General features: G+C 39.6%; 1 protein-coding gene and 1 long non-coding RNA gene across 10 annotated transcripts in view; one reads left to right on the top strand and one right to left on the bottom strand.

Annotated features, from left to right (window-relative positions):
* Positions 1–6,242, bottom strand: part of LOC109677554 (sulfotransferase 1C1) — a 67,694-nt gene extending 61,452 nt beyond the window's left edge. Inside the window, exon 1 of one of the 5 annotated variants that reach the window (XM_074050534.1) lies at positions 5,742–6,242. The gene's annotated coding sequence lies outside the window, so the exon portion shown is untranslated. The remainder of the gene's footprint in view (positions 1–5,741) is intronic. The other 4 variants (XM_074050532.1, XM_074050533.1, XM_074050531.1 and 1 more) reach the window with 4 other exon arrangements.
* Positions 1–20,976, top strand: part of LOC109678892 (uncharacterized) — a 243,798-nt gene that overhangs the window by 202,073 nt on the left and 20,749 nt on the right. For 4 of the 5 annotated variants that reach the window (XR_012439861.1, XR_012439863.1, XR_012439864.1 and 1 more), the window contains one exon: positions 17,974–18,333. This is a non-coding gene — a long non-coding RNA (uncharacterized lncRNA). Of the gene's footprint in view, positions 1–17,973; positions 19,588–20,976 lie in introns of those variants that run through there. The other variant, XR_012439862.1, reaches the window with a different exon arrangement.

Raw genomic sequence — 20,976 nt, 5'->3', positions numbered from 1 at the left:
ATGTAAACAAACTTTGCAAAACAGATCTCCCCTGCTGCTCTTATCTAAATAACCCTAGGTCTCTAACCCAGCACTGGCTCACCTATTAACAACTAACACATTCCTTGTAACCTGATGCCCTGCACTGCCCTTTAAGTATCCCATGAATTCATTGCTGGGTGCACAGGATTTTGAGTGTGAGCTCATCTGGGACTGCTGTCATAAAATAAAATCTGAGTTCTCCACTTCTCTTGAGTGTTGCTTGGTTTCTCGTCTGACAATATTTCCACAAATATTGAGTACAGGACCCCCTAGGATAATAACAAGTGAATCTCTCAACATCTAGTTTAAAGGCCTAGGGAATAATACAGATTCAAAAATTCCACTGTTAACTCTGCCCCCAAACAACCATGGACCAGACCAATAGCATAGACCTCAAATGATTTTGTTTAGCAAGGCCTGGGAGCCATGTAACAGAGAAGGAGCAGCATAGACTGTAATGCCATTTAACGGTGGAACCTGGTTGACCAAAAGCCATAAAAAGATGAGGGAACTACTGAGTCCTGCTCAATAGCCACTTTAATGAAGCATACTATTGCTTTTATAAACTCCTTTTACACAAAGAGCATTTGGTCAGAAAAAGCATGCCAAGTATTATGAGTCAAGGTTACATTAGTACAAAGAAGCACAGTTAAAATTAACTCTTTGTTATTTCTCCTTTAAAGCAGAAACAGAAGCAGGAGAAGCACACGGTCAACATAACTTTCTTATTTACATCTGAAGGACATGAAGCCATTTGGGAACCTTGAATATTGTTTTTCTGGATGTCTGGCTTTCTCACAAGGCCAGGTACCAACTCATACACTCACAGTCTGGTCTGAGACTTTTGCCCCAGTTCCTTGGAGCTTTCTCACAAGGCCAGGTATTGACTCACACACACACAGGCACAGTCTGGTCCTGAGGCTTTTGCCCCAGTTCCTTGGAGCTTTCTCACAAGGCCAGGTACCAACTCACACAGGCAGGGTCCCATTGCTGGCTCCAAGAATTCCCCCTGTTTTATTTTTTAAACATAGCAATCCCAATGTGACCGTGGCTTCAGAAGTTTTGTAAGAATTTAATTGTTATTGGAGACAGGAGTATCCTATACAAAAAATAAGACAAACTATAAAAGTAATGCTGGCTCCTAATAAACTATGCATAATGCTTTGAAGCCAAGACCTAGGATCCATACCTTGTAAAGCATCTGCAATACCTTTTGCCAAGCCTTCATAAGAAATGCCAGGCAATTTACTTCTGAATGTGTTTAAAATGTTCCCTTTTAATTCTTTCACATCTAAGGTGATATTATATCTAAGATCTTGTAAATGGTAATTTATTTGTTCCCAACTATATCAGGAAGCATTATATTTTGCTGGAGTAACACAATATGTAGTAACATTCCAATCACAAGAAAGCATTAGTTGATGTTGTATGCTAACTATCTGATCCCCTAGCCATGAAACAGCTTGTTGTAGGTCTCCTATTTTGCTTTCTATCTCTCCATTGATTTTAGATTGGGTAGTCCATAGCATGTATGATTGATTTTGCCATTGTGCAACAAACTCATGTGTTTGAATGGAAGTCTGTAACACTACTCTTGCCATGGCAGCTGTAGTAGCAATGGCAATCAGACCAACCGTAGCAAGAATAATCTATTCGATAAATCTTTTTGATCATGTCAATAATTTAGACACTACTTTAGTCATTAAACCTTCTAAGGGAGAGTGTTGCCATTCTCTTTTTAAGTTTACGGTAACCAAACATCTTTTCTTGCCCTTAATATAAACAATGTTTGAGAGGACCAATTAATAGACAAAGAATTGTTAACACAGGTGTATAATCTATAATCAAAGCAGTCAACACTTTTTAAAGTAAAATTAAAACTAAAAGTTCCAAGAGCTAAGACATATGGTAAGTTGACACATGCTTGCACATAAAAGGATGTATTATAATCAAAGACCTAGTCAGATCAGGAATATTTGCTTCCAGAAAAGTTTCCTTTCCAATAGGTCATCGGCACAGAGGCAGCAACCAATTTCCAGATCTCAGGTTGTTCTGGAGAAGTAATATTTTGTATTAGCAATTGGGGACTTGGGGATGACATTCCCCCATCATGCCATGCCATTAGTCCTTTCATATGATGTTCTGTATGTAATGGACTATTTTGCCAAACAATTTTGTTAATATAATCACAGACCATTCATTCCAATCTTCAGGACAATTGTGTACAAAGCATCCATGAGGGCCCCAATCAATAAAAGAGAAATTGTGAGTGGATACAAATAACTTTCCAGCACTGGCATGACAATTGCTCCAATGAGGAGGGAAATATTTCCAATGTTTATATGATATAGTCTTGTATGTAGCCTGTTCCATTTATTTATCTTTAGGAGTCTCCCTCTGAGGGGCGGTCATCACTTTGTTGGACATGTTTATTGGTTTTCCTGGGCCTGATGCTCCAAAGAGGAACTCATAGTGTTTCAGGGGATCCATGGACATCTGTAGAAACAGAAGCATAATGCTTGTCCTTTTTAAGTAAGAACCCAGGCAACCAAAAGTTAAAAGATTTACACCAAATCAGGATTTGTATGTCTGGCAAAGAGGGAGGATCACCAAAATATTTATCTGCTGCAGTCAAAATATCACCTTGAGGTAAATTTAAAAAATACAAAGTGAAAAGTGTTAATGTTAAGGTATCTCGGGGGGTTTCCCCCTTTTTAATTTTTTCAGCAGTTGTGTTTTTAAAGTTTTATGTGCCCTTTCAACATTAGCTTATCCTTGTGGATTATAATTAAAGAGGATATTAGATCAATATATGAAATTAACACTTTAGTTTCTTTTTGTTTTAAATATAACCATTCTAAAGGAGAATTCTCTTGGGCTAAAATTCCTGTGGAGAATGTGGAGAAGGAAATAGGTTTTAAAGGATCAAATCTTGTTAGAAAGGCAGTCTGTAACTGTGACTCAAAAAATTGTAATTCATTTTCAGCAGCAGCTGTTAAAGTCCAAGGGCTGTCTAGGGTGGTATCATCTTCTAAGATAGAAAACAAATCAGTAAGTTTATAATTTGGTATACCTAAAGAAGGACGAAGCCAATTAATATCTCCTAGTAACTTTTGAAAGTCATTTAGAGTTGTTAATGAATCTCTTCTTATGGCAGATTTTTGAGGACGAACGGTGAGTCGCTCAACTGCATGACCTAAATATTGAAAAGGAGTAGTAGTTTGTATTTTTTCAGGAGCTATTACTAATCCTCCTACTTGTAAAGCTTTTTGTGTGGTTTCAAAAACTTTTGTAATTGTTTAGAACATGCATGAGAAATTAAAATAGCATCCATATAGCGGATGATATATGCATCAAGAAATGTTACTCTAATAGGTTGTAATATTTTTCCTACAAAATACTGACACATAGTGGGGGGATTAGTCTAACCCTGTGGCAGCACTGTCCATTGATATCTTGTAAAGGTTCTTGCTGATTTAAGCTAGGAACAGAAAATACAAACCTTTCCCTATCTTTGGGATATATAGATATAGTATAAAAGCAATCTTGTAAATCTAAAACAATCAAAGGCCATTCCTTTTTTATTATTATTATTCATATGTGCATACAATATTTGGGTCATTTTTCCACTCTTCCCCCACCCCTTCTCTTACCTCCCCACCCCCTCCCTCTCCCCCCACCCCCTCGATACCCAGCAGAAACTATTTTGCCCTTATCTCTAATTTTGTTGTAGAGAGAGTATAAGCAATAATAGGAAGGAACAAGGGTTTTTGCTGGTTGAGATAAGGATAGCTATACAGGGCATTGACTCACATTAATTTCCTGTGCGTGGGTGTTACCTTCTAGGTTAATTCTTTTTGATCTAACCTTTTCTCTAGTTCCTGGTCCCCTTTTCCTATTGGCCTCAGTTGCTTTAAAGTATCTGCTTTATTTTCTCTGTGTTGAGGGCAACAAATGCTATCTAGTTTTTTTAGGTGTCTTACCTATCCTCATACCTCTCTTGTGCGCTCTCGCTTTATCATATGATCAAAGTCCAATCCTCTTATTGTGTTTGCCCTTGATCTAATGTCCGCATATGAGGAAGAACATACGATTTTTGGTCTTTTGGGCCAGGCTAACCTCATTCAGAATAATGTTCTCCAATTCCATCCATTTACCAGCGAATGATAACATTTCATTTTTCTTCATGGCTGCATAAAATTCCATTGTGTATAAATACCACATTTTCTTAATCCATTCGTCAGTGGTGGGGCATCTTGGCTGTTTCCATAACTTGGCTATTGTGAATAGTGCCGCAATAAACATGGGTGTGCAGGTGCCTCTGGAGTCACCTGTGTCACAGTCTTTTGGTTTTTCCCCAAGAGTGGTATTGCTGGGTCATATGGTAGATTAATGTTTAGCTTTTTAAGTAGCCTCCAAATTTTTTTCCAGAGTGGTTGTACTAGTTTACATTCCCACCAACAGTGTAAGAGGGTTCCTTTTTTCCCCCACATCCTTGCCAGCACCTGCTGTTAGTGGTGTTGCTAATGATGGCTACTCTAACAGGGGTGAGGTGGAATCTTAGTGTGGTTTTAATTTGCATTTCCTTTATTGCTAGAGATGGTGAGCATTTTTTCATGTGTTTTTTGTTCAAAGGCCATTCTTTAGGAATACATGCAGGAGTAGGCAATCCAGGTTGTAAAATTCCCATAGTTACCATAGATGTATTTACATTTCTTAAAAATCTTAAAGAAGTCTCCATTTTCCTGATTTTTTCTTAATAACAAACACTGGGGAATTCCAAGGAGAAAAGGAAGTTTCCATATATTTGTGCTCTAATTGTTTTTGGACTAATTGTTTTAAAGCCTGTAATTTTTCGTTATTTAGGGGCCACAATATGAAAGTCATAGGGAATCTATCCAGCATCATTGCTCCACCCTGACAAATATTCTCTACAAAAAGGAGAAGCAGGATCACAAGTTGCACAAGCCTTCTTCAAGTCTTTTATAAGATTCATATCCAATCCATATATATATTCATATATTCATATTAAACATAACAGGAAACACAAGTTGCAATTCATGTGGCTGTGGGGGGATGGGAATGTGAGCTGCTAATGAAGGGTCATTCTTTCTTCCCAAAGCCCTTGTTGGGGTGAATACGTAAATAATGTATTTCCTCTTCAATGTTTCCCATTTCAGGATGTTCATGCCAATCCTCCTCCTCTGGGGGAGGAGGAAAAAAATCAGCAGTTTCTCTTGGAGGAGCCATTGCAGTTGCCAGCACTGCAAGCAGCAGCAGTTTACTTTTGGTTTCCTCCAGCACAGTAAAGCCATGACTAAAGCACCTTTTACTTTCCTTAGTGATTTTTTCCATATCTCCTGAATCTAATTCATACTCATGAAGGGAGGCTACAGTATCTTTTTCTAAATTTTCTTCCCTTCTCTCTACCCCAAGTATAAGAATTACAGATTTAACCAGAGCCCATGTTATCCAAAAATGAACAGGTATCTTTTCTCCCTGTCTGTATGCCTTTTCAACACTTTTACGTGCTTGCTCCCAAACTTCTTCATCTAAAGTACCTTCCTCAGGAAACCAAGGATTATACTCACAAATTACTTCTAAGCAGTCCTTTAACTGCTGTTTGGAAACTCGAGCTCCTCCTCGTAATAAAAAATGATACACAAGTGAAAGAAAAAGCTGGACTCTGCACTGATTTTGCCCCATCTTGTCTCACTTACCTCCTTCTGTGAGGGTATCCATGTCACTTTCAAAATTCTCCTTCAGGTCCCTGTTTCAGGCAACAACTGTATGCTGTTCACCAGCAGGACCTGGGTAACCAGAGCCGTAAAAGAATGGGGGGACTACTGAGTCCTGCTCAATAGCCACTTTAATGAATCATAGTATTGCTTTTATAAACTCCTTTTACACAGAGAGCATTTGGTAAGAAAAAGCATGCCAAGTATTATGAGTCAAGGTTACATTAGTACAAAGAAGCACAGTTAAAATTAACTCTTAGTTGTGTCTCTTTTAAAACGGGAACAGAGAAGCAGGAGAAGCACATGGTCAGCATAATTTTCTTATTTACATCTGAAGGACACGAAGCCATCTGGGAACCTTGAATACTGTTTCTCTGGATGTCTGGCTTTCTCACAAGGCCAGATGCCAACTTACACAGGCAAGGTCTGGTCTGAGACTTTTGCCTCAGTTCCTTGGAGCTTTCTCACAAGGCCAGGTACCAACTCATACAGGCAAGGTCCAACAAAGACTATGCAAATAGACAGAGGGCAGCAGGAAAGGCCTCTTCATGACAGATCACTGTAAGACTCATCCCCAGAGGGAGAGTGTGGACACTTAGAACACTGCAGGGACCTTTTTGTTAGAACATTAGCCACTGGGGAATTGAGCAGAGGGCTCAACCTTGGGAATTCAGAATTGCTGAGGAAAAAAAAGACCCACGTTTATGAAGCATCCACTGCAGAGTGTGGTAAAAAGAAGGACTGAAGCAGCTTGTAGGAATTTAAGGTCCTAATAGAACAAAACTGAAAAGCAGAATCCAAATATATAACATGCTTATCTCAAAAAACCAGGCAATATATCTAAATACTCAAGCACCTTCTATCCTCTAAGCTACCTGCTTATCAAGGCAGTAGAAAAGGAGTTTTATGCAAGCAAAACCCAGAGCCTCCTAACTCCATCCTGAGAACTGTCAAACATGAATCCCACCCAACTGGTGAAAGATTACATTCAGTTTTGGTGAGCATTAGTAGATTCAATTTTTATCCAATTTAAATTCCAAGCGGTGGAAAAGAAAGTAGAAATAGTTTGGGTTGAAATAACACTATAAATGGCAGGCACAGTAGGTAGAAATGAAGAAAGTGAATAATGTCATTGACTGCCCCAATTGAAGTGGGATGGTTTCATGGAAAACTTATAAATCAAATATTAGATGTCTGTCAATTAAACGATGCTAAAGATGTAAAAAACATTCTTAGGGTAATGCTTCCTAAATGTCACACAATGTCACACAACACACACACACACACACACACACACACACACACACAACATGGAGAAAGAACTATCATAAATCTTATCTACTACCTCTGGTAAACATAGCCTTAATTAAATGGGAGAGTTCAGAATACAAACAGGAAAATAAGAATGTTTGTGGTAATTTATATCCTTGCCCCCAAAACTGACCACAGTAATAAAAGATTATAACAATGAACTTTAATAACATGAGAAGTCCACAGTGATTAACACAAATGTTTTAATCATTCTGGTTAATATTAACTTTGAATTAAAATTAAAATTCAGAGAAAATATCCTTTTTTTAAAACAAAATGCCAGCAAAAACAAGTATATGTGAAAAACTGAATTTTACAACTTAAAGAATACAAACACAGATCTTCAATTTTGATGTTAAAAATAAAACCAGGATGTGGACAAAGTGGAATGATGAATAGTAATTTTTTTAGAGGAAGATCATTGGAGAAAAGGATATTTATACATTCTCAGAGTATCATTCTCCAAGTTGCTTAACAATTTCAGGGAAAACAATGTACCATTTAAATGGACTCACAGAGTAGATGCCTCCTTCCCCAAGTAACAGTCCTAGATAGAGACATGAGTGATGGACAAACGGGAAGGTCTTGGCCTTCAGGTGGGAATGAGACAGGAAGCATATGGCATTAGTTGTACATGGGTTTGGCTGAAAGTTTAGGCTGAATTAAATCCTGAGGAAATTTTCAGACAACTGAAGAATGTGGGCCATGCTGCCAGCCAACTTACCTGTCCACTACAAACAGGTCAAAGTCATCACAGACTCTAACACCAAAATGTCTCTTCTCCTTTTTGTTATATCATTTCTGGTGACCTTGAGTGAAGAAGACAGATTACTTGTCTTGTTCACTAGTCTATATTCTTCATGTGTCTGATAATTTCCTGTGCTTGAATTCAGGATAAACATCTTTAGCAAAAACACTGCAATGCTAATACTGAAACAGGGTCAGTTTAATCTTTTGTCTTCTTCCAGCTGTTCCTATCCTTGGTTTTCTGCAGGTTGGGAACTGCTGGGATTAGGGCCTCTCTCAATAGTATCTATGGTCCTTGGCAGAGAACATAAGGATCATGATTCAAATCTAGTGAGGGTAAATAATTCTCAAGACCCTATCTTGAAAATACTAAACACAAAAAAGGGTTGGCACAGTGGCTCAAATGGTAGAGTGCTTGTGTAGCAATTGTGAGGCCCTGAATGCAAACCCCAGTATCACCAAAATACAAAGGAAGAAGAAAGTGGCAAGGAAGTGTAAATATAAAAACATTTCCTGAGTTTCAGTTTTGATGTATTATTATATTTTCTTCAAGGAAGGGAGACTGAAAAGTTTTATGTGGGTATTTTATTTCATGAAATTCCCTGTCTAAAAGTAAATCTTTCAAATTGGAGTGCTGATCTCATTAGAGGACCAGAAAGTTAACACGGTACAATGCAAACTGCCAGATTTACTGTAAAAATGAAAAAGAAAATACTAAACAGCATTATGTATAAATGGAGGAAGTATTTTTGATACATTGAATTTTGGTGTAGTTACTACTTCTTATTTCATCTCGTCACCACTTTGGGTGAGAGTGCTTCAAGTATGGAGACTGCAGGTCAAATCTATTCATCACCATGTTTTTCTGTGACATACAAAGGTTTTGTTGAGAGGAAATACAAATTCCATCAACAGTTACTGGTGCTCAGCCCTTTGTATGGAGTAAGCTACACATGTGGGAAAGTTCTGTGTTGAAAACATGAGATCATCATGAACCAGAGCTCCTTATTTTTTGTCACAGGTTAGAATCACCTGGGAGCTTCTAAAAAACACTGATGCCCAAATTTCATCCCAGACTATTTAAGTGAGACTCTCCTGTGTGTGTTCAAGGCATTCATCACCCCAGGTGCTTGTGTCAGTGCAGCATGATTGGCAGACAGTGAATGGACCACTGATACCCATCATTGTTAATTCATCTCCACATCTCTTTCATGATTGGCTCCTGACCTACTGGCTCTATGGATTTTCCTCTTCATTTTGACAGTTGAAGCAAATTGCTCTCTTGTCAATTGCAATTGGTATCAAGATTGTCTTGTATTCTCAATCAATCATATTGGGTGTTACTATACCTGGCCTTGGAATCACTTTCCATTAAGTTAGTCAAATAAAAAGCTCTCACATTCTCAGACCCCCAAATTCAATGTAGTTGAATTTTAGCATCCTGATTAGATAAGTTAAGTGGAAAAGGAAATAAGAAGTACAGCTGGACTACTTTAGGAATGACACCCCTTTACAGTACTGTTTAATATCCTCCAGGTAATGTCAGTGTCCATGAGGTACAGATACTGAGTTCTGATCAAACCATGCACATTGGAAAGGGCTGAAGACATGGGGCTGAACACAACACTAACTCCCAGACCTGTCTTTTCCTCACCAATAGCCTAGTTTGCAATTTAGTTTTTTGTAATCAGGTGCCTTCTCATTAATTTTAAACATTGTCATGTGCATGTCCAATTTAAGACCTAGAATTGACTTGATCTGGGTTCCCTTACACAAGCACAAGAGAACCTGAACACAAATGATTCATAAAGGGCATGGTCCCAGAAGAAAGAGGCAATGGAGCTGGGGATGCTGGAAAGACAGGCAAAAGTCTGGAACTTGCATGTACCAAGAACCAAAAATGATGCTCTTTATACAATGGGGATAACAATCAGTTGGTCTTACCTGTGGTAGTTAAAGTATTGGAAGAGTAGCAGTGCTTAGGAGCAGAGTTCAGAATGCAAATAGGCAATGAAATGCAGGAACTGACATTGTAGCAGCCCATGGAAATTCAAGGTAAGAAAACACAGAAGTTACATCAGTAGTTGGACAGAACCAACCTTGAAGACAAAGCACAGTAGGAGAATGAACTCAATACTACATAGAGAGTCCATCATAAGGAATAAGTAAGTACACCCAAGAGTAACATGTGTAATTACCTCTGCATGTTGATCCAGGGAATGTGCATTCATTTCTCCACTTGCTGAACTATAGTATTCTTTTGATAATCTTCTATTTCAAGATATTTGTGGCATCAATGAAGCTATGTTGAAGCTCATGTATGTTGTCAACTGAGCCTTCAGCAGTATCATACTCCAGCATTTCAGGCTTCTTCACTTTAATTGAAGCATCCAAATCTGACTCTGAAAATAAACCCAGAACCATTGTAATCAATGCCCTTATTGGAATATAAGACAGTCTTCAAGAAAAGAGAGTAGGATGAGACAAATAAGTGCAAGCGGGGAGGTGAATCCTATAGACATTCTGATATTTCCACTTTTGTTGATGTTTCTAACATATTCAGTAATAAGAAGATTACCAAAAAGCAATGGTACTTCCAATTTTTGTCATAGAAGTTGTCAAGCACAGTGTGAAGACTGAAAGGAGACACTGGCACAAGATCCAAGTCCAGTCCCACTTTTTCTAAAGAGGAGACAGTGATACCTTGGGGCTGAACTTTAAATGAAGCCACATGGACTATTAAAATTTAGAGCAGACCTATTTCATCAACATTGAGGAAGAGCAAGGAAGGCATCAATGGAGGCCACAGCAGGAACTGTGGATGTGAAGATGCTGTGAAAAGCAAGTAACCTGTTAGACATCAGGATGAAATCAGACCACAGAGTAGTAAGTGGAGGATTCACACACTCTGCTCCCCAAACCAGTCTTGAGCTGGCTTATTGCTCTGGCATCTGTAAAGGTGAGCAAGAGACAGAGTGACTGAGCCCACGTATTGTGTAATGCCTGGGCTTGTGGGAAGCTGATGGAAAGGAAAAGAGAGGCCAGATGGACAGGAAGACAGTTAAATACTATGTTATTCACATTGATAAGGGACTACGTGTCCCTGGAGGCTTCAGAGTACTTCCCATGGGATTCTCCCAGTGGGAGACTGTGGCCCCTTATCCCAGATGACCTTCACCTCCTGACATTACCACCATGCAGCATCAGAGGCTCCAGGAGTTGACATTGAGAGTGACACAGGGTAAAGATGAGCATGACCCAGATACAGTGGGATGGAAGGGTTGAGACCTCAGTCTTAAGAACATCTAGAGCAGGCCAGGGGTGGTGGCCCAATCCTGTTAAAACAGCTACTTGGGAGACAGAGACTGGAAGGATGGTGGTCTGAGGTGAGTTGGAACAAAACAGTAGTGAGAGCCCATCTCAACCAGTAACCAGGACTTGGTGGAGTGTGCCTGTCATCCCAATTAAGAGGGCCTATTGAATCATGTCAAATGATAGAGGACCTAGCAGATGTGATGCCCTGAGTTCAAATGTCAGTAGTGCCCCCTCCGCACCACCAAAAAGAAATGTTTGTTACAGATTTGTCAAGCACACTGTGGGAAGGATTGACAGGGGCCACTGGCACAAGATACAAGTCCAGTCGCACCATTTATGAAAGAGACAGTGATGCCTTGGGGCTAAAGCTTTAAATGAAGCCACATGACCTCTTGACAAACTTGGAGCAGACCCTTCCATAAACATTGATGAAAACCAAGGAGGCACCAATAGAGGCCACAGCAGGCATGCTGGATGTTGGGTCACTTTGCCTAGACAGGACTCAGAATATACAAGAAAGTTTCAGAGTATTTTTCCAAAGCAGATCAGGAAAGACCAGAAAAAGATTCACTCAAAGTAGAAAGAGTGATGAGAGAGCAGTGAGGACAACTACAGTTCAACTCTTTTATTCTAATTTCTTTTTTTTTTTTTCTTTTTTTTTTTTTTCATTTTTCTTTTATTATTCATATGTGCATACAAGGCTTGGTTCATTTCTCCCCCCTGCCTCCACCCCCTCCCTTACCACCCACTCCACCCCCTCCCGCTTCCCCCCTCAATACCCAGCAGAAACTATTTTGCCCTTATCTCTAATTTTGTTGTAGAGAGTATAAGCAATAATAGGAAGGAACAAGGGGTTTTGCTGGTTGAGATAAGGATAGCTATACAGGGCATTGACTCACATTGATTTCCTGTGCGTGGGTGTTACCTTCTAGGTTAATTCTTTTTGATCTAACCTTTTCTCTAGTTCCTGGTCCCCTTTTCCTATTGGCCTCAGTTGCTTTAAGGTATCTGCTTTAGTTTCTCTGCATTAAGGGCAACAAATGCTAGCTAGTTTTTTAGGTGTCTTACCTATCCTCACCCCTCCCTTGTGTGCTCTCGCTTTTATCATGTGCTCATAGTCCAATCCCCTTGTTGTGTTTGCCCTTGATCTAATGTCCACATATGAGGGAGAACATACGATTTTTGGTCTTTTGAGCCAGGCTAACCTCACTCAGAATGATGTTCTCCAATTCCATCCATTTACCAGCGAATGATAACATTTCGTTCTTCTTCATGGCTGCATAAAATTCCATTGTGTATAGATACCACATTTTCTTAATCCATTCGTCAGTGGTGGGGCATCTTGGCTGTTTCCATAACTTGGCTATTGTGAATAGTGCCGCAATAAACATGGATGTGTAGGTGCCTCTGGAGTAACAGTCTTTTGGGTATATCCCCAAGAGTGGTATTGCTGGATCAAATGGTAGATCGATGTCTAGCTTTTTAAGTAGCCTCCAAATTTTTTTCCAGAGTGGTTGTACTAGTCTACATTCCCACCAACAGTGTAAGAGGGTTCCTTTTTCCCCGCATCCTCGCCAACACCTGTTGTTGGTGGTGTTGCTGATGATGGCTATTCTAACAGGGGTGAGGTGGAATCTTAGTGTGGTTTTAATTTGCATTTCCTTTATTGCTAAAGATGGTGAGCATTTTTTCATGTGTTTTCTGGCCATTTGAATTTCTTCTTTTGAGAAAGTTCTGTTTAGTTCACATGCCCATTTCTTTATTGGTTCATTAGTTTTGGGAGAATTTAGTTTTTTAAGTTCCCTGTATATTCTGGTTATCAGTCCTTTGTCTGATGTATAGTTGGCAAATATTTTCTCCCACTCTGTGGGTGTTCTCTTCAGTTTAGAGACCATTTCTTTTGATGAACAGAAGCTTTTTAGTTTTATGAGGTCCCATTTATCTATGCTATCTCTTAGCTGCTGTGCTGCTGGGGTTTCATTGAGAAAGTTCTTACCTATACCTACTAACTCCAGAGTATTTCCTACTCTTTCTTGTATCAACTTAAGAGTTTGGGGTCTGATATTAAGATCCTTGATCCATTTTGAGTTAATCTTGGTATAGGGTGATATACATGGATCTAGTTTCAGTTTTTTGCAGACTGCTAACCAGTTTTCCCAGCAGTTTTTGTTGAAGAGGCTGCTATTTCTCCATCGTATATTTTTAGCTCCTTTGTCAAAGATAAGTTGCTCATAGTTGTGTGGCTTCATATCTGGATCCTCTATTCTGTTCCACTGGTCTTCATGTCTGTTTTTGTGCCAGTACCATGCTGTTTTTATTGTTCTTGCTTTGTAATATAGTTTGAAGTCAGGTATTGTGATACCTCCTGCATTGTTCTTTTGACTGAATATTGCCTTTATTCTAATTTCTTAAAAGCAATTCCACACCAGGTCACATCGCAAACCATTTCTAGGAATATTCTCAGTATCTAGACCCACAAAGGGATGGAACTGTCTTTTACTATACTTTCCACTCTCTGTATTTTTCTTTCTCTAAAGTGCTCCTTAAAAAAAATGCCATAGAAGTACAAATATACAACAATTTATTAAGTTCCACATTTGATCTATTATTTTTCCTTCGAGGGAAGGAGAAGGAAAAGTTATATTTGAGGATTTTATTGCAGGAAAGTCATTGAGCAAAAGAAAAAATTTTCAAATTGTGGTTGTGATCTCATTAGAGGATTGGGAAGCTACCATGGTGGAATGCAAACTACAAGTTTTATTTGAAAATGAAAAAGAAAATTCTAAATTACTCTGTGTAATTGGAGGAAGTATTTTTTGTACTTTTAGTTTCAGTATAGCTATTTTTCCTATTTAATCTTATATTCAAATCATTTTGCATACATGTGCTTTAATTATGGAGGCTACAGGCCTCATCCAACTATCTCTGTGCTTTGATGTGATATTCAAACACATCTGCCTCCTGTCCTTGAACACTGGATGGATACATCTCCTGCCCCAAACCTGCCATCCTTCATGGATGACAGAGAAAATTGGAATACTCTGATCTCCAAGCGAGTGCACTTCTCTACTTTGTTCTCACTGAAGCTGTATGGTCCCTGCTGTGACCTCACTTGTGCCTGGAAACCAGGACAGCTGGTAAGTGTTACCACTGGAGGTGTGGAATGTCCCATGAGCTGTGGTCAACTTACCTGCACTTATCTTGTAGACAAAGGGCTCCACCAGCCTGTATGACTTAACCAGATGCTCTCCATGGTCCTGGCCACTGGTTTTCAGGGTTTTTCTTGGTGTGGAGGTCCTTGAGATGCTGACTGAGGGAGAAGGAGGCCTCTCCTTTTTCCTGTAACTGCTGGAGCAATGGAGTCACCTCTCTCATCTGAACTTGAACCAGGCCATCATCTTTCCTAAGGTGGGATAGAGAAGTTGTGAGAGTTTGAAAGAGATTTCTGTGAGAATAATCCCAAAATACCATTCAGGTATAATTGTGGTGCATTCCTTGGTGAACTGTGGCTTTTTCTTTTATTATATTCTGAATTCAGTGGTTCAGTGGAACCATGCTTTTGATGTATTTATGGACCTCCATAAGTCTTATGACTTCTAGGTATCTTTCTCTTAATGTTAGGGCAGGATAAAAACTTTTGTTTTGTGAGGTCTTTTTGTTAGTTTCTTTTGCTGTGAAATGCCTGCTGACTAGTGAATGTGAACCATGCAGAAAATTGGTCCACCTCTGGATCTTAAGCAGGCAGAAGAGAACAGGTCTGAGTGCAGGATATTCCTCACCCTGGTTCATTCACTCTATGAATGAGAGAGACTCTATGAATGGGAGAGACTGCAAAGTGCCACTCAGAACAGACAGTGCTATTGGCTGAGTAAATGAAACCAGAGTAAGAGCACCTTTTCTTGACCTCTGCATTGTGAATGTGGCTACCTTTGGCTTCTTTATATGATCTTTTGGGGCCACTGTCCATAGTTTTCATGAATGTTACCTTCCCCTATCACTGGTTGTTACCTTGGATCCAGTTCTGGTGGTACTTGTTCTTCATTATCATCATCTTAGTCTTTGAGATTTTCTACAATCAAATTCAAACAAGCTCACATAGACATTAGGCAGTTCTATTCAGCCATTAGAAGTGGAGTGACTTATATTGGCACAGACTCATAAATTATCTGTGTGTGAATTCAGAAAGGTCTCATGTTTGTCCTTAAAGAAATGCCTGCCATGACATTCTAACACATGAAGTGAATGGCCCCAATCTGAGGGATCTCCATAATGGCATGCCCTACATTTAATTGGGCAAACAAAGAAAAACATTTTTTGTTATCCAGATCCATACATACTGGAGAACCCAGCTGCCCTCCGGCCTTTCCAGCTGTAACTCCCACTGTTGCAAAGCTGGTCCTCAGGCTCAGTGGCTCTACAATGGCTCTCACATCAAACCAACTATCTTCTCTATGAGGACGAAAAATAGCCCCATCCCATGTCTCTCCATACATCTACTGATTTCACTAGGTCCTTCATGGCTGCTTCTGTCATTTAATCAGACATGTTACCTGTTAATTATTCCAGTACCCCACTGCCAGATTCTACTACAGCAGGTCCCTACACCAACCCCTGTGAGTAACTTTATCCTAGTCTAAGTATGCTCATGAATATTAATTATTCAAATGCTACAACTATCATGCAGTGCATATTTTAATTATGCTCAATATGAAGAAAAAAACAGGAAGGATAAATCACCTCTTGCCCTCAATATTTCAGGGTGAGGATACCTGGGAGGCTTCCATTCCTAGTCCAGGGTCTTTTCAATCTAACCAGCTTTTGCCTGTCATATCCTCCTTTCTCTGGCATTCCTGATGGATGCTGTTTGCTGTACAAATGCCATGGTCCATCAGGCAGCACAGGTGGAGTTGGAATATGTTGGCCTCTACCAGTATATTTCTTCTCAAACTGAGACAGTACTGCTCTGTCAAGGCTCCAGATGAAAGGTAGATAGCAGGAGAGCCAGAAAAAGATCAGTAGTCTAGTGGAGTCTCCTGTGAGCTGAGCACTGCAGGCAGATAACTGGGAATCAGTTCTATGGCCTCCTCACCTGGGCAGAGCCTGTGGACTAGGCACTCCGCCAGCCTGCACCCCTCAGCCAGCTGCTCTCAGTGACCCTGACCATTATGGCTGGTAAAGTCATCCTGGGTAAAAAGGTCATCGACATGCTGACTGAGGAACAAGGAGGCCTCTTAACTGGGTCAACTCTTGTGCCTGAACTTGAATTAGAAAATTGAATTCCCTAAGGTCGATACAGAAAGGAAAATTAACAGTTAGAACTAAATGAATATCAGATTGTTAGGGCTGTGACAGAGATTTCTATGGGAATGTCCTCTTAAAGTTAGAATTCTAGTACATTTTAGGCAACTATATGTAAATTTTTGAATGTAAATACACTATCCAGGGCAGCTCCTGAAGACTTACAAACCCCCACAGGTCTTGTACTTTTCAGGTTTCTCTGAATATGTTTTTTTCTATGTACATATAAATATGTATATGTGTATGTACATTTATATGTATGGATTGTATATGTATTTATACATATGTATGTGTTTTTTATTTGTAAATTTTATTTTATCATTTTTACATTTACTTACATGTGTATACATTTTCCCCACCTGTGCGTATGTATTTATGTACAGACTTTATATATAGGTAGATGTATATAAACCCTACACACACATACATCTGATTTCCTTTCTTGCTGTGAACTGCCTGTCAGTGACCTAGATGCAATATGGGGAACCAGGCATGAATGTCACCCTGCCTTATTACCAAACACAAGACAAAGGGGTCTGAGAGGACAGGAAATTCCCTGAGCCTGATTCAAACAACTCTACAAGTAACGGAAGGAGAATACACATGGTTGGCTGAGTGAATGAAATTGGTTGAAATGAGCAGTGTGTGTTTAACCTGACATCATTATTCTTTTTCCTTTCAAGGACCCTCTCCATATTTTGCCTGTTCTGATTATTCATTTTTGACAGTGGCTCCTTTCTTTTTTCTTCTTCCTCATTTTCATGATTTTCTGCAAAGTCAGACATGAAGGAATTCTGTCTCCCTGGTCTTCCTGGCCATGATGACATAAATATTTATGTATGATTTTAAGATACACTGAGAGATTTGCTCTGAGTGGTCCCATATTTTATCTTTAAAGAAATTTTCTAGCTTACTTTTATGATCCTTCAGAAAAACCATCTGTGACCTGATGAATCGCTATCATGGCATTCTAAAAGTGGGGAAAAGTTTAAAATGCCTTTTGCTCCCTTGGTCACCAGATCCTTGTCCAGCTTCCTACTGGACTTCTCCAGCTGTATCCAACCTCCTGCCACAAAGTGGGTGCCTGGCACAGACTATTATCATAACTCTTACACAGAGTCAACTATTTCTGTAAATGTCACAGGCAAACCTGCCCCAAGTCCCTCATCCATCTCAGCACCACAGGGGACTGCCTCTGCTGTGTGACTCTGGAAAGTTCTCTGTGTGCAAATATTTCACTGTGAACCAACATTCCCACCACCAAGTTCCCCTGCATCAAGTTCCTTGCCCAGCCCCACTCTCAGTGGCTTTATCCTTTTTGAAGTGCATTAATAAATATTCCCCTGTTTATTGCTACAGCTACCTTACAAAACATTGTCATCACATTATACAAGAAGAAACAGAACTGGAGGAAGGATAAATCAATCACACATCTCTAAGAAAATCACGCTCCCTCCAGAGCTTCCTTCTCTATAGAACAGCGCCTCTCGGCCTTAAACATGTTCTCTACCCTGAGGTGTTTTTCCTTTGCCTTCCCATCCAGGTGGTCCTGAACTTCTGACAAGCCCAAGAGTGAAGTGAAAGGATAAAGTTCATAAAAAGGTCACTAGTGGAGATGTGGAGTGTCTTGTGAGCTGGAGACCTTGTAGCAGGCTTGGAGTAATCAGAACCTGTGGCCACCTCACCTGTACTGAGCTTGCAGACAAGGTGCTCCACCAGCCTGCACCCCTCATCCAGCTGCTCTCGACAGCCTTGTCCCTGGTAGAAGTCAGGGTCTTTCTGGGTGAGGAGGTCCTTGAGATGTTGGCTGAGAGAGAACGAGGCCTCTCTCCCTTCTGTAATTGCTGGCACAATTGGGTCAGTCTTGTGCCTGATCATGAATGAGGGCACAGTATTTCCTAAGGTAGGTAACAAGAAAACATAACAGTGGAAATGGGGTAATGAGCAGTGATAAGGTCTTTGAAATAGAGTTCTCAGAATCCATCCCAGAGTAGATTTACTGGAAGCATTGTGTCACATGTTTAGTGATCAGTGCAAAAATATTTTGAATATTTATACCAAAAAATAAGTTAATTCCCGAGCCATTGTACATCTAGATCTTATGTCTGTAAACTTTTTCCTTACCAAGTAACTTTCCTTGCTATGAAAAACCTATCAAAGAGGTAAGGTACAAAATGCAGAGAGCAGGTGTGCATCCCTCTCTTATTTTGATCATTCAGTAGGGAACTGGTCATTTATTTGTGACTGTTGAAAGCCAGGTGCATTTATTGCTCACCTGAACTCTATTTCAATTTAAGAAGTTAATAGAAATGGTTTTCTACCCAAGTAAATAAAAGAAGGGAAGCAAAATATTTTAAGGATCTATTTTGTCTAATTGCAGAGTTGTTTTCTCCTGGGATCTGCAGGTGATATGCATACATCACCTTAGGTACCATTAACAGTCCTTGGTAATCACTTACCTGGGAGCTGTTGTCTCGTTTCCTTCTTCAATTTTGGAACCATTTTTTGTTTTCTGAAAATATGATCAGATGGAACGAGTCATCTTACATTGCCACCACTTTACCCACTGCAAACATGGGAACATAAATATTCTCTGTTGAACTGGGTTACTCTGAGAGGACCACTTGGGTGGGATGTGTTCTAGGAGTAACTGGCTCTGTTTTCCCAAACCACTGCACAGACGGTCCTGTTCTGATAAGTCATCAACAGATGTCTACTGATTGAAAACAGTTAAGCATCCAGTTTCTCTACAGAGATTCTGGGGAAATTGTCTAGCTGCCTTCTGGAGCTCTTGCCCAACTTCTCCCATCACACATCTTTCTTTTTCTGGTTTACATGGTAATAGACACTGAGATTAGATTTCAGTGAAATATACAAACTGTCTCAAGATAAGGAGTACTTGTTGCTCTCCTGGGCACAGCATCCTTGCTATTTATCAAGGTTTGGGGTACCAGGATGCAGCCTGGCCTAAACATCTATGGAGGATTTCAAGATACAAAGAGAAAATTGTAGTATAAATCTCATATATTGTATTCTCATGAATGGTGTCCCTTGGTTTTATTACTCATCAGCTAACACTTCCCAGATTGATGTACCATGCACATTGTATACTGCTGAAAATGGACACACTATTAAAAGTATCTTTTGTCACCCAGTTCATCAGATTACCTAGCTGCCTGTGGATTCTATAGCTGCTATATTCATGGAAAAAGGAGTAGAGAACACAAGTAGGAAGGGATAAGAATAAGGAAAAATAGACCAAATACCCCCGTGATTATCTATAGAAAGTGATGTTCCATGTATATCGAGAAGTCTCAATGCTATCAAGATGTCAGTTCTTCCTAACTCAACTTATTGATGCAGTGCATTTCCAATTAAAACACTAACAAGTTATGCTGAAGATACTAAATACAGAATCTCAAGTGTACAGGGAAAGTCAAAAGACTCAGAAAAGACAACGAAGGAAATCAAAGTCTGACACTGCCAAAATTCAAGAGTTCTCACATAGCTTCAGTAAACTAGAAATGGTGGTACTCTGAGAGAATCCATTAATCACAGAGTTCAGAAAGAGATCCTCACAAATACACTTACCAAAGAAAAGACCATCCAGTGGTAAAAGGAGTCTTTTTTAACAAGTGATGCTGGAATAAATGGACATTAACAGGCCACAGAAATTGATTTAAATATAGTCCTTGTAACTTTCATAAAAATTAAATCACAATGGATAACAGACCTCAAGTATAAACCATAAACCTTCTTTTGCCCAGTGCTGGGAATGAAACATAGAGCCTTGCACAGGCTTGGCAAACCCTCTATCTCTGAGCTAAACCCCCAGCCTACAGACTTTTTATGGAACTCTCAAAGATGATGAACAAAATCTAATTGACCATAGGTTTGTGTTTAGACACATTGCCAAAAGCACAGTTCACAAAAGAAAGAACAGATAAGTCAGACTTTGTTAAAACTGACCTCTGTTCTGTGAAAAACACAGTTAAGATAACTAAAAGAGGAAGTACACACTGGGAGAAAAATCTTTGTAAACATGGCTGGTGATATATAAAGAGATGATTCTTGCTGGCTACCAGTGGCTCACAACTGTAATCCTAGCTACTCAGGAGGCAGAGATCAGGAGGAAGGCAGTTCTAGGCCAGCCTGAGCAAATAGTTCACAAGACCCTATCTCAAAAAACCAACCAACCAAACAAACAAACAAAAAAACCCATCACACACGCAAAAAGGCTAGTGGAGTGACTCAAGGTGAAGGCCCTGCGTTCAAACCCCTGTTCACAAAAAAAAAAAAAAAAAAAAAAAAAGATGATTCTTTGGAGTTCTGGGTAAGGGAGGTAGGAATGAATAGGTGGAGTAAGGTGGGCTTGTAGGGCCATAGAACTCTTCCTTGTCACTGCAGTGGAGGATATATATCATTATATGTCTTCTAAAACTACCTAATTTATGTTTTATAAATGCATTCAGGAATATTCCATTCCTGCCAATGATGGCTACTGCTAATCTGTGATCCATTTTCTATAGATCAGAAGACTGAATTT

This window comes from Castor canadensis, chromosome 12, assembly GCF_047511655.1.
Source record: "Castor canadensis chromosome 12, mCasCan1.hap1v2, whole genome shotgun sequence".
Classification (NCBI taxonomy): domain Eukaryota; kingdom Metazoa; phylum Chordata; class Mammalia; order Rodentia; family Castoridae; genus Castor; species Castor canadensis.
Note: the sequence above shows the minus strand (reverse complement) of the source record. Positions and strands in the feature narration are given on the sequence as shown.